Below are 10472 nucleotides of genomic sequence, written 5' to 3'. Positions count from 1 at the left end.
CCGCCCGTCAGCCAGGATCCGCCAGTCAGCCAGGATCCGCCAGTCAGCCAGGATCTGCCAGATCCGCCAGTCAGCCGGGATCTGCCAGTCAGCCAGGATCTGGTAGATCCATCAACCTGCCTGAGCTTCCTCTCACTCCCGAGCTTCCTCTCACTCCCGAGCTTCCTCTCACTCCCGAGCTTCCTTTCACTCCCGAGCTTCCCCTCAGTCCCGAGCTGCCTCAGTCCTGAGCTGCCCCTCAGTCCCGATCTGCTCCTCAGTCAAGTGGGGTTCTGGGTGAGGAATACTAGGCCATGGTTGGCGGCGAGGGTGGACTATCCAAGGACGCGAGGAGAGGGGACTAAGACATTGAGTGAGTGGGGTCCAAGTCCTGCGCCGGAGCCGCCACCATGGGCAGACGCCCACCCGGACCCTCCCTAGTGATTTGAGGTGCGTTCGGGAGTCCACACCTTAAGGGGGCGGGGGTTTCTGTCACGCCCTGGTCAAAGTATTTTGTGTTTATCTTCATTTATTTGGTCAGGCCAGGGTGTGGCATGGGTTTTTGTATGTGGTGTGTATGTATTGGGATTGTAGCTTAGTGGGGTTTTCTAGTCAGGTCTATGGCTGTCTGAAGTGGTTCTCAATCAGAGGCAGGTGTTTATCGTTGTCTCTGATTGGGAACCATATTTAGGCAGCCATATTCTTTGGTTGTTTTGTGGGTGATTGTCCTTAGTGTCTTTGTTCCTTGGGTGATTGTCCTTAGTGTCTTTGTTCCTTGTTCTGTGTGTATGTGCACCAGTATTAGGCTGATTCGGTTTTCATTACGTTTATTGTTTTGTAGTTTTTGTATTCAGATGCTTGTTACGTTCATTAAACATGGATCGCAATCTACACGCTGCATTTTGGTCCGACTCTCCTTCACACCTAGAAAACCGTTACAGACGCCTGTATCTTTGTAGTGACTGGGAGTATTGATAGACCATCCAAAGTGTAATTAATAACTTCACCATGCTCAAATGGATATCCAATGTCTGCCTTTTGTATTTTTTGAGGTAGTCATTCAAACAATTAGGGTAAACATTATTATTGCATACTAGTTAGTCCATGCAACTTATTACGTGGCTTATAAAGCAATCTTTTACTCCTGAACTTATTTAGGCTTGCCATAACAAAGGGGTTGAATAATCATTGACTCTAGACATTTCAGCTTTTGTTGTCTGTAGGCCAGTGACCCAAAAATCCAAATTGAATACATTTTAAATTCAGGCTGTAACACAACAAAATGAGGGAAAAAGTCAAGGGGTGTAAATACTTTCTGAAGGCTCTGTAAATACTATGTTATGGATCATTTAATACTACTTTGGCATTTCATGTTTCATGTTCTGTATGATTGTAGATTACAACAGTCTGGCATAACGTATAATAAGGCAAAGTATGGAAGCGAAGAAATGACCTGCCACATGGTATTTATATCGCACAAGCCTTACGTGAACATGCAGCGACATTTAAAGGTTTTACACAGGTGTTTTACACTGCTGACAGTTGCATCATTGCAATGGGCAAAGTATGGAAGCAAAGATAAAGCAAAGAAAGTATGGAAAGTAAGAATTGATTAACACGGATACCTTTTATTCTCTCAATTATTTATCTTCTAGGACAAATGTTAATTGAATCAGGCCTTAAATGCTAGGCTGAAGTGTTTTGATGACTTTAATGAAGCTGACACTTGCGACACGTTCACCCCCCCCCATCACAACATCCCACCTCTGATTGGCTTCAGGTGTGCCCTGATGCTTACAGACATTGCCATGGTTACATCATGCATTCCACTCCTATATTATTATGTGGAATAACTTGACGTGGCTCCTCAACATAACCAAATAGTGTAAATATATCTCTCAGTACGTTCCACTCTCCTCACATCTCTACCCACACAGACGTCTTACTCTTCTCTCTCAAACAATTTGAGCGATGTGATACAATCCATGTCATCTGGAGTGCAGGCTACTTTATATTTAGTCAGATGTGACTTCACTTAATTGACGCTCTTACTGTCTCACATATTGACAAAATAAAAACAATGACATGTATGAAAGTAACTCTTGGTAATTGCATGAGTAAACTATTGGAAGACATATTGGCGACCTCATTACTTTGAATAGCGAGTCACCCAATAACGTACGAGGGCATATTACTTCATGCCCTGGCAGAAGTCAAGGTCCTCATTTTGTTCTGAGATAGGATAGGAAGACTATTGTTCAGAAAAAAATCCAATGCCCTGGATATCTTGAGTTTAGCTGGCCCTTTAGTAATGAGTTCATTGTTAAACGACTTCAACAACCATATCCTGAGATGCAGGAGCAGAGAAAGTTCAAATTGTAACTCAATGTGCTCCCCTGTTACTTTTTGGAACTCTGTTAATTTGCAGAGATACTTCTGGCATTCTCAATACACTGTATGCAACTGCACTGTACTGTACTGCTACTGTACTGCTACTACTACTGTACTGTAAATCTTTATTCTTTACAGTAAGTAACACAGTCCAGTATGTGTTGGTAATTGGGAGTCAGTTGAATTGAGTGATGACTCATTTCCCCTCAATAGCAAGGGAAATTAGGTCACATGGTCAAGCAAAACTCCTGGCCATAGGCTTAAAGTACCCTACACTCAATGACTCACTCACACTCTCAATGACTCACTCACACTCTCAATGACTCACAATATCAATGACTCACTCACACTCTCAATGACTCACTTACAATCTCAGTAACTCACTCACAAAATATGACTCACTCACACACTCAGTGACTCACTCACACACTCATTGACTCACTCACACTCAATGGCTCACACACTCTCAATGACTCACTCACAATATCAATGACTCACTCACACTCTCAATGACTCACTTACAATATCAGTAACTCACTCACAGAATATGACTCACTCACACTCAATGGCTCACACACTCTCAAGGACTCACTCACACTCAATGACTAACTCACCCTTTCAATGACTCACTCACACTCAATGACTCACTCACACTCAATGACTCACTCACTCTCAATGACTCACTCACACTCAATGACTCACTCACACTAAATGACTCATTCACACTCAATGACTCACTCACACTCAATGACTCATTCACTCTCAATGACTCCAAACAAATCAAAATCATGACAGAGAGAAAATCTCCTTTGGTGTTCATCAGTCATTGATTGTCAGCATTCTTTGGGCCCACCCAACATATGTTTGACAAAATGAATGTAATTTGCCAGTCGCAAGCTTTCTTGTTAACAATATGAACATGACTTGTTCCATCAATCCTTATTTTTAGTTTTACAAAATCTGAAAAACTTCAGATACAGTAGGCTACATCCCAAGCATTTAATTCACAAATAGACACATTATCAACACACAAGCTCTCAAGCTCAGCGAGGAGCGTATTACTGTAGAATAGGTAGGACTACCATTAATAATGCCTAGCCAGGGGATGTGGCAACACTACTCCTCTCATGGCCGCTTCCTTATCAACGATTCAGTCGTGTGAGTTTGGATCTGTCTAATTACATTAGTTTAATTAAGCACGGCTAATAGACTCTCCTGGAAGATATGATGTCTTGCTGTGACTGGAGCGCCGTGCTGAGATGCATGTCAAACACACAGACAGGGGCATTGTGGGGACTCCAAATGTTTTGTATTGGCAGACATGTCAGACCAGGCAGCTCGGGGTGAAGGGCCGCAGGTTAGATAAAGTTCAACTACGAGGAGAGTTAATTAACGGAACTTACTGTCATTGTCTATGGCATGTTTCAGCATACTGTAAACTCAGCTTGTAGCCTACCAATAACTGAGCAAGTGAGTATTGACATGTAAATGGCATTGCAACAACTGAAAGATCATTGTTTTGTCTTGTTTTTCACTTACAGGAAGCATAAAGGTGACAGTAAGTATGGATCTAGCCTCGGAAGCCCAGGCTTCAACTAGAAGAGGTTTGGAAGGATGGTCTCACATGACTAATTTGAATGACATGGGAACGAGATGCACTGTTGAATGTGCTGTTATTACAACACCTCTCTGACTGAGTGTGTAGCCATACACTCGGGGCGGTAGTTAGCCAACGGCTACAGAGTTGGACCTGTGGCCTAAAGGTGGCAGGTATGAAACCCGGTCCAGGCGCTGGAAAAAAAACGGTCGGAATTGATCTGGCAACTGAAGGGCTGCTGGGTTCACCTCCTCAAGACATTCCCCTATCGTTGATCCCTTGAGCCAGGCCCTCAACCCCACAACATGCTCTGCACTGCAGCTTGACGCTGTGCTCATCTCACCTGTATACGTGATGTCTAGGGGGTTGGGGGGAGAGCAGAGCGGAAGACACATTTCTGTTGTTCGCTGTAACTAATGGACAATAAATTGTATTTGATACACTTTACTGACATTTAGCAGCCATTAACAACCAGTGGGTAAACAGACGTGATAAATACTTTTACTGAGAACCTAGGACTGCGAACCTGACTGACTGACACACCATTAGTGCCGTAGGCATATTAGGCATGTGCAGTTTGGATAGGGCCTCTGTGGGTCAGCTTACTGTTCTGCTTGGTTCTCCTCTTCAGAGTCCTCCCTGACTGAGCACAGCAGCATCTTGAGGGAGCAGATGAATGAGGATGAATAGCATCATCTGGGCTGTGAGCATGTTTAACACAGCAAAACACATCCAGTTAGACATTATGGTCCCATTGCCACATACAGAATTGGGGAAAGGTAGAGGCTACAAAGGAGGGAGGGTATTGGGGGATTGAGTTCACATTCCCTCTTTGATTTGTAAGGGGTGAAAAAGAGTTCGCCCTGTGAAATAGTGAAGTTATCAGTAAACAACATGAAATGCTGGAAAACACAAGTAGATGACAAGTGCTAGTTTGGATTCCTCAGGAATTCATGTTAAGCATAAAAGGTGATGAGAAGTTAATTATGAAAGAGAGTAACTCAAGCGAGCAGTAAACAGTAACCGCAAAATCAAAACAATAAAACACATTCCAGATTTAGACGAGACGTCTGACTCGTGGCTCAAGGCATATTTTTTTAGACAAATTACATTCAGTAGAAAATAGTCTGTAATTAAAATAGACCCACTTGGTGGAAATGCAATGATGTCTTGCTATTAAGTTGGTTGGAAACATTAATTCTGGAGTGTTGAACCCTTGTAATCTTAAAAGTACTGTTTACTGTCTTCAGAAAAGACAATTAAATGTTTCATGGACCAAGCCCATGGTGTTGCTTGATCATGATTTGTGTTAACTTCCCTTCTCACATCTCTGTTATTTTTAACCATATTCCCAGCAAGAGAGGTCTCCATGTTACTATAGCTCAGTGCAGAATAGTTGATGATATGCATTATCATTGCTATTTGGAATATACGTAATACTTCTCCAATACTCACAACTATCAAAGTATAATGTCTCTATAGAGATAGTTATTACAGTTTCAAACATATTACCATTACATTTAGCAGTTTTGTAAAGTTAATGTGTGGTTTTTGTTAATGAGATGAAAAGCAAAATAATTGTATAAAATGTCCCCAAACTGATCAGTGAGAAATCAGGATTATGGGGAGAAAAGGTCATCACTTTTCTGCTTCGTCCTCTTGAGTTCTGTCATCTGTCTGATGCCAACGTCTTAGTAGTCCCCCTTGTGGCCAAAGTGGGAAAAACATATCAGTGCTTCAGCAACTAATCAAGTTGAGGATAGCCTACATTTGAGTAAATACTTACATTGTTTGTTATCCATATCTTAAAATTCTACTGAGGCAAATTACAAACTTAAACATAAAATAACAGTAATAAACGTAAACTCCGAATCCCTTTAACTGTAACTTTGGAACCCACTTCATTCTCCCATGAGAGTGCAGTAAATATGCTTGCAATCGTGAATCATATGGAGAAACTGATGTTTTAAATGTAGGTTTCAGATATAACTCATCATGAAACCAAAATGGCTTTTGTGGATTTACAAACCCACAACAAAAACACCTTTCTGAGAAGTATTTCTTCCTGTGCCTTACAATAAACCTGCATCCATATATATCCTGCAACCAGTTGAAATAGTTAACATTACACTCAATCTTAATTGTTACAAAGTAGTAGGCCTACCAGTAAAGTAATTGTTATGATACAACTCCTTCTGTGATTTTGGTTTAGTTCTTTATGTTGAGCTGCAGCCACTGGTAGCTCTGTGTGCACGTTAAAATAATAAATCAAAGATCAAATTGTCAATCACTTAGTCCAGACAATGTATTCTACACGCACGCACGCACGCACACACACACACGAGAGAGAGAGAACATTCTGTAACTATCATATAGGACTATATAGGACTATCATATAGGATTAAAAAACAGTCCTCATTACATCATCCTAGAAGTACCATTAGCCTTACTCCAAAAATGTATTAGATAACAGATTCTGAGGAAAAAGCAATTATACAATGAAATGACCACGTCTTCTTGCCCATAGGCTACATAGTTTGGTCATGTTATACAACCACTCTGTTCCTATGAATGTTTACAAATGCATTCCCTTTTGCAGTGCATGGCCATCATTGACTAGTCTTTCGATCACTCATTTTTAAGTCACATTATGAAACATACCAAAGTTACCTACATGTATTTACCTATGCTTTACAAAGTATTACGCACGTTTTCACATTGGCAAAATGTTTTCAACTCACTGCATTTATATTTTCAACCCACCCCTTACTATATTTATACATGTGAAACTATAGGATTTAGCTAAACTCATCTAAATTGTTTTACTATAAATTTGAGAAAACCTCTCATATAGACTGCAATTAACTTTTAGCAAATTAAATACACGTAAATGTTCTTTTTTTTCTCAACACCTATCCCTCCAACCGCATTTTGTTAAATTGTTAACACATTTTCAAACAGGCATAATCCAATAACCTAATAGAGTAAAATTAGATAGAAAATCTAATTCAGTATTTTATTAGCTTTGGACTAATAAAGCCTTATAGGTGGCACTCTATCGACCACAAGACGATTTTCAATTCGATTGTGCCATACAGCAGCCATCAATGCGCAATTTTCGGCTACTGTATTAACTATGGCTGAAGCAACAGCTTGTTACCTTAAGTGATTTAAATGGTAGGTATAGAATACCAAAGGCATTTTTCTTACATAGAAAGTAGGCTATATTATTTATATTTTATTATTGTTATTTTTTTACATTATATTCGTTGCAAATGTAATTACTGTTATTTTTAAATGTGTGTGTGTGTGTGTGTGTGTGTTATCTTTGCAATGCAAAAGCCTTTCAACAAGTTTGTCTCGTATAGCAGTTTTTATTATCTTTTCAACAGACATTGATGGAAATGAAACAATGAAGTGGTTATTTTATCGCGTGTTTGGTTAACCATGGATGAAATGTTAGGCTATGATAACCGGTGCTGTAATTGATTTGATACTTGATGTTGTGCTCTGAGACCAGGTTGGATACCAACACTACAAACCACTGCCTATGAAGCCTCTATAGTTTCAAATTATCCGGCAGGAACAATTTGAGAGTTTGGACAATATAATGATCCGTTTGCCGTGCACCATTGTTAAAGAAAATAGGCTATGCGCACCCTCAAACAAATGTATCTTATGAACATGCAATGTTTTATATTATCAGTCGTTTTTCTTGACACCCAAACATGTGGCGTATAGATATGAAAATGAATGAGTGTGAACGCTCTCCTGGCAGTCGGCTCCTATCTGCTACTCCCGCGTCGAGCTCCCTGGAGACCCTGGAGAGCGCACCAGGAGAAGAGCGTTGTAAAAACCAAAGTGGGGCACGAGACAAGCTGCGCCACAGCTGGCAAATCATCGATTTGAGCATCAGAAACGGGGAGGGGCGGTTCGTTTACCTGCCACCCTTTCAAAGAAACCCTCCTCTCATGCCGAGACTCAAATCTAGCACACTCGCGCAGCACACGTTGCTCGCATTTGCGCTCAATCCTGGCTCTCCGAAGTTCAGCTTTGCGCAGTCTTTGCGAGTGCAGTTTTGACGGCTCGTGTGTCCCTCTCAACCGTAGGAATTTCCTGAGCAGTTTTGGATCCGTCAAGGTGGAGCAGACTCTATTAGAATTCTGAACTTTTGATGGAAAACAAGAGGCTTCACCGTAACTGCTAACTTTGAAGGTATTGTGACATTTTCTCCTGAATTAATTTTTTCTCTCTTTCAATTCAACAGAACCTGCTTATTTTTGCTATTTGCTATTTTGTAGGCTACCGTCAGACTGGAATGTCCACCTATTTTAAAAATGCAACGTTAGGTGTGATCCTTGAATGAACGGAAGTAGACTTTGACAGTAAGCATTTAAGTCAGTTGACCAACAGTTTTCAGGCCCTTCTCGATAACCGACTAAAGGCCAAAATGCATCTGAATATAGGCACATTTATGTCTTCTATTTAGAGAAGACAATCTCTACGTTCTGAGTGCATGATTTATGATAGGCTAGATATGTAATACTAGAATAGGCTATAATATGTACATGTCTATACTTTTGTGTCGCGTTTAGTTAAGTTGTAAATAATAACTAGGCATATTCCAGACTTAATAGGCACCCATGAATGAGGTTAAACCGATTCATGTATATTGCGCATCTTGAGGGAACGCACCAACTCTGTGCTTCCTTATCTTTTCAGTTCCGTGATGTAGCCTATAGGCTACCTGCAGACTTGGCTAGAAAAATGCATTACATGACCAGTATTTGTTTTGAGTGATGTCTTGGAATAACCACAATAGAAAAACATTAGTCACCTTTATTGTTATACAACTGTATATAGGCATAGATAACCGTGTCTGTGACAAAATATATCTTTTTTTGTCGCGCCAATTGTTTGACATGCTGTTAGATTAATTATATACATTCTGAACGTGACAGTATGCATCGCGTGTTAATGACAAGTAGGCTAAGTAGTCTGTTACCCTGTACCAACAGGCCATGATTGCCCCCCCCCTTTTTTTTGCCAATGGGTGTTTTATGAAGTCAAGTGATAATCGTTCAAACTTGTGTCTATGCTTATTTTAAGACAGAACTCACACATTCCAATTAATCCATATAGTTTAAGATAGTTATCCAGATAACTTTATATTTTCCAGGATTCAAACAATAGGTGAGCTTTAATAGTCAGAGAACATAGTTATTATACCGTACTACTTATATATCTAACGCTGCACTTTATTGAGAATGGCTTTATAATAGCTTCATAATCAAATGCCTTGTAGCCTAATGGAACTCAAATAATACATTAAGAAATCAAGTGGATTGCGAACATATTGAATATCCCCTTTTGCAATGGTTGAGTTGACAACATGTATTGCAGCTGATAGTGAGCATATTGGGTAAAAGTAGTAATGATGGCCTTGAGTTTTTGTCTAATTGAGGTTTTTGTAATTGTGCTGATCAGGTGTTTCCATTAAGATCCAGGTGAGTGTGTGTGTACGGGCAGTTATGGGAAGTTGTAGTGTGCCATTGTGAGATTGTGCGGGCATAGGTGTGTTGTGGTTTTGTTCAGGTTCACGACAGACAGTCTCTTTCACATATCTCAGTACGGCTTGGATTCTTGACAAGCCATAATCACTAGCATTGCTGCTGACAAAGATGAATCTGATCTGATTCACTGATCACCAATAGGTAATCAAGCTGTCTATTGTCTCAGCCCTGAAAAATGTTATCGTGTCTTTATATCAGCTAATATTAGTAAAATAATGCTAATTGGAAAACATGTATTTATTAAAACAATTATTCCACAGGTACATCAAGTAAAATCAGCATGATATGGGGAATTTACCATAGTTACATTTTAAGTAATCTTATAGTTAGGATGTAAGTATTATTTTAAAGGAGCAAAACTTTGTATGTCTAATATTTCTAACTAGCCTACTAAACCTATGCAATATGTTATAGAAGAAGTTGATTAGACTAAACTAGAGCGTAAACATTTTGCTTTCCACTGCTGACTGTGTTATAGTCCTGTACGCTGAGACTCTGATAGTCCTGTATACTGAGAGTGTGATAGTCCTGTATTCTGAGAGTGTGATAGTCCTGTACGCTGAGAGTCTGATAGTCCTGTATGCTGGGAGTGTGATAGTCCTGTATGCTGAGAGTGTGATAGTCCTGTATGCTGAGAGTGTGATAGTCCTGTATGCTGAGACTCTGATAGTCCTGTACGCTGAGAGTCTGATAGTCCTGTATGCTGGGAGTGTGATAGTCCTGTATGGTGAGAGTATGATAGTCCTGTATGCTGAGAGTGTATTAGTCCTGTATGGTGAGAGTATGATAGTCCTGTATGCTGAGAGTGTGATAGTCCTGTATGGTGAGAGTGTGATAGTCCTGTATGCTGAGAGTCTGATAGTCCTGTATGCTGAGAGTGTGATAGTCCTGTATGCTGAGTGCTGAGAGTGTGATAGTCCTGTATGCTGAGT

General features: G+C 40.2%; 1 protein-coding gene across 5 annotated transcripts in view; it reads left to right on the top strand.

Moving 5' to 3' along the window:
- Positions 1-7953: 7953 nt before the first annotated feature.
- LOC124005627 (DNA-binding protein SATB1-like) overlaps positions 7954-10472 on the top strand; it is a 55937-nt gene continuing 53418 nt past the window's right edge. For all 5 annotated transcript variants that reach the window (XM_046315055.1, XM_046315052.1, XM_046315054.1 and 2 more), the window contains exon 1: positions 7954-8182. The gene's annotated coding sequence lies outside the window, so the exon portion shown is untranslated. The remainder of the gene's footprint in view (positions 8183-10472) is intronic.

The sequence above is a fragment of the Oncorhynchus gorbuscha genome, linkage group LG19 (assembly GCF_021184085.1).
Source record: "Oncorhynchus gorbuscha isolate QuinsamMale2020 ecotype Even-year linkage group LG19, OgorEven_v1.0, whole genome shotgun sequence".
Taxonomy (NCBI): domain Eukaryota; kingdom Metazoa; phylum Chordata; class Actinopteri; order Salmoniformes; family Salmonidae; genus Oncorhynchus; species Oncorhynchus gorbuscha.
This window is presented reverse-complemented; position numbering and strand designations above follow the sequence as displayed.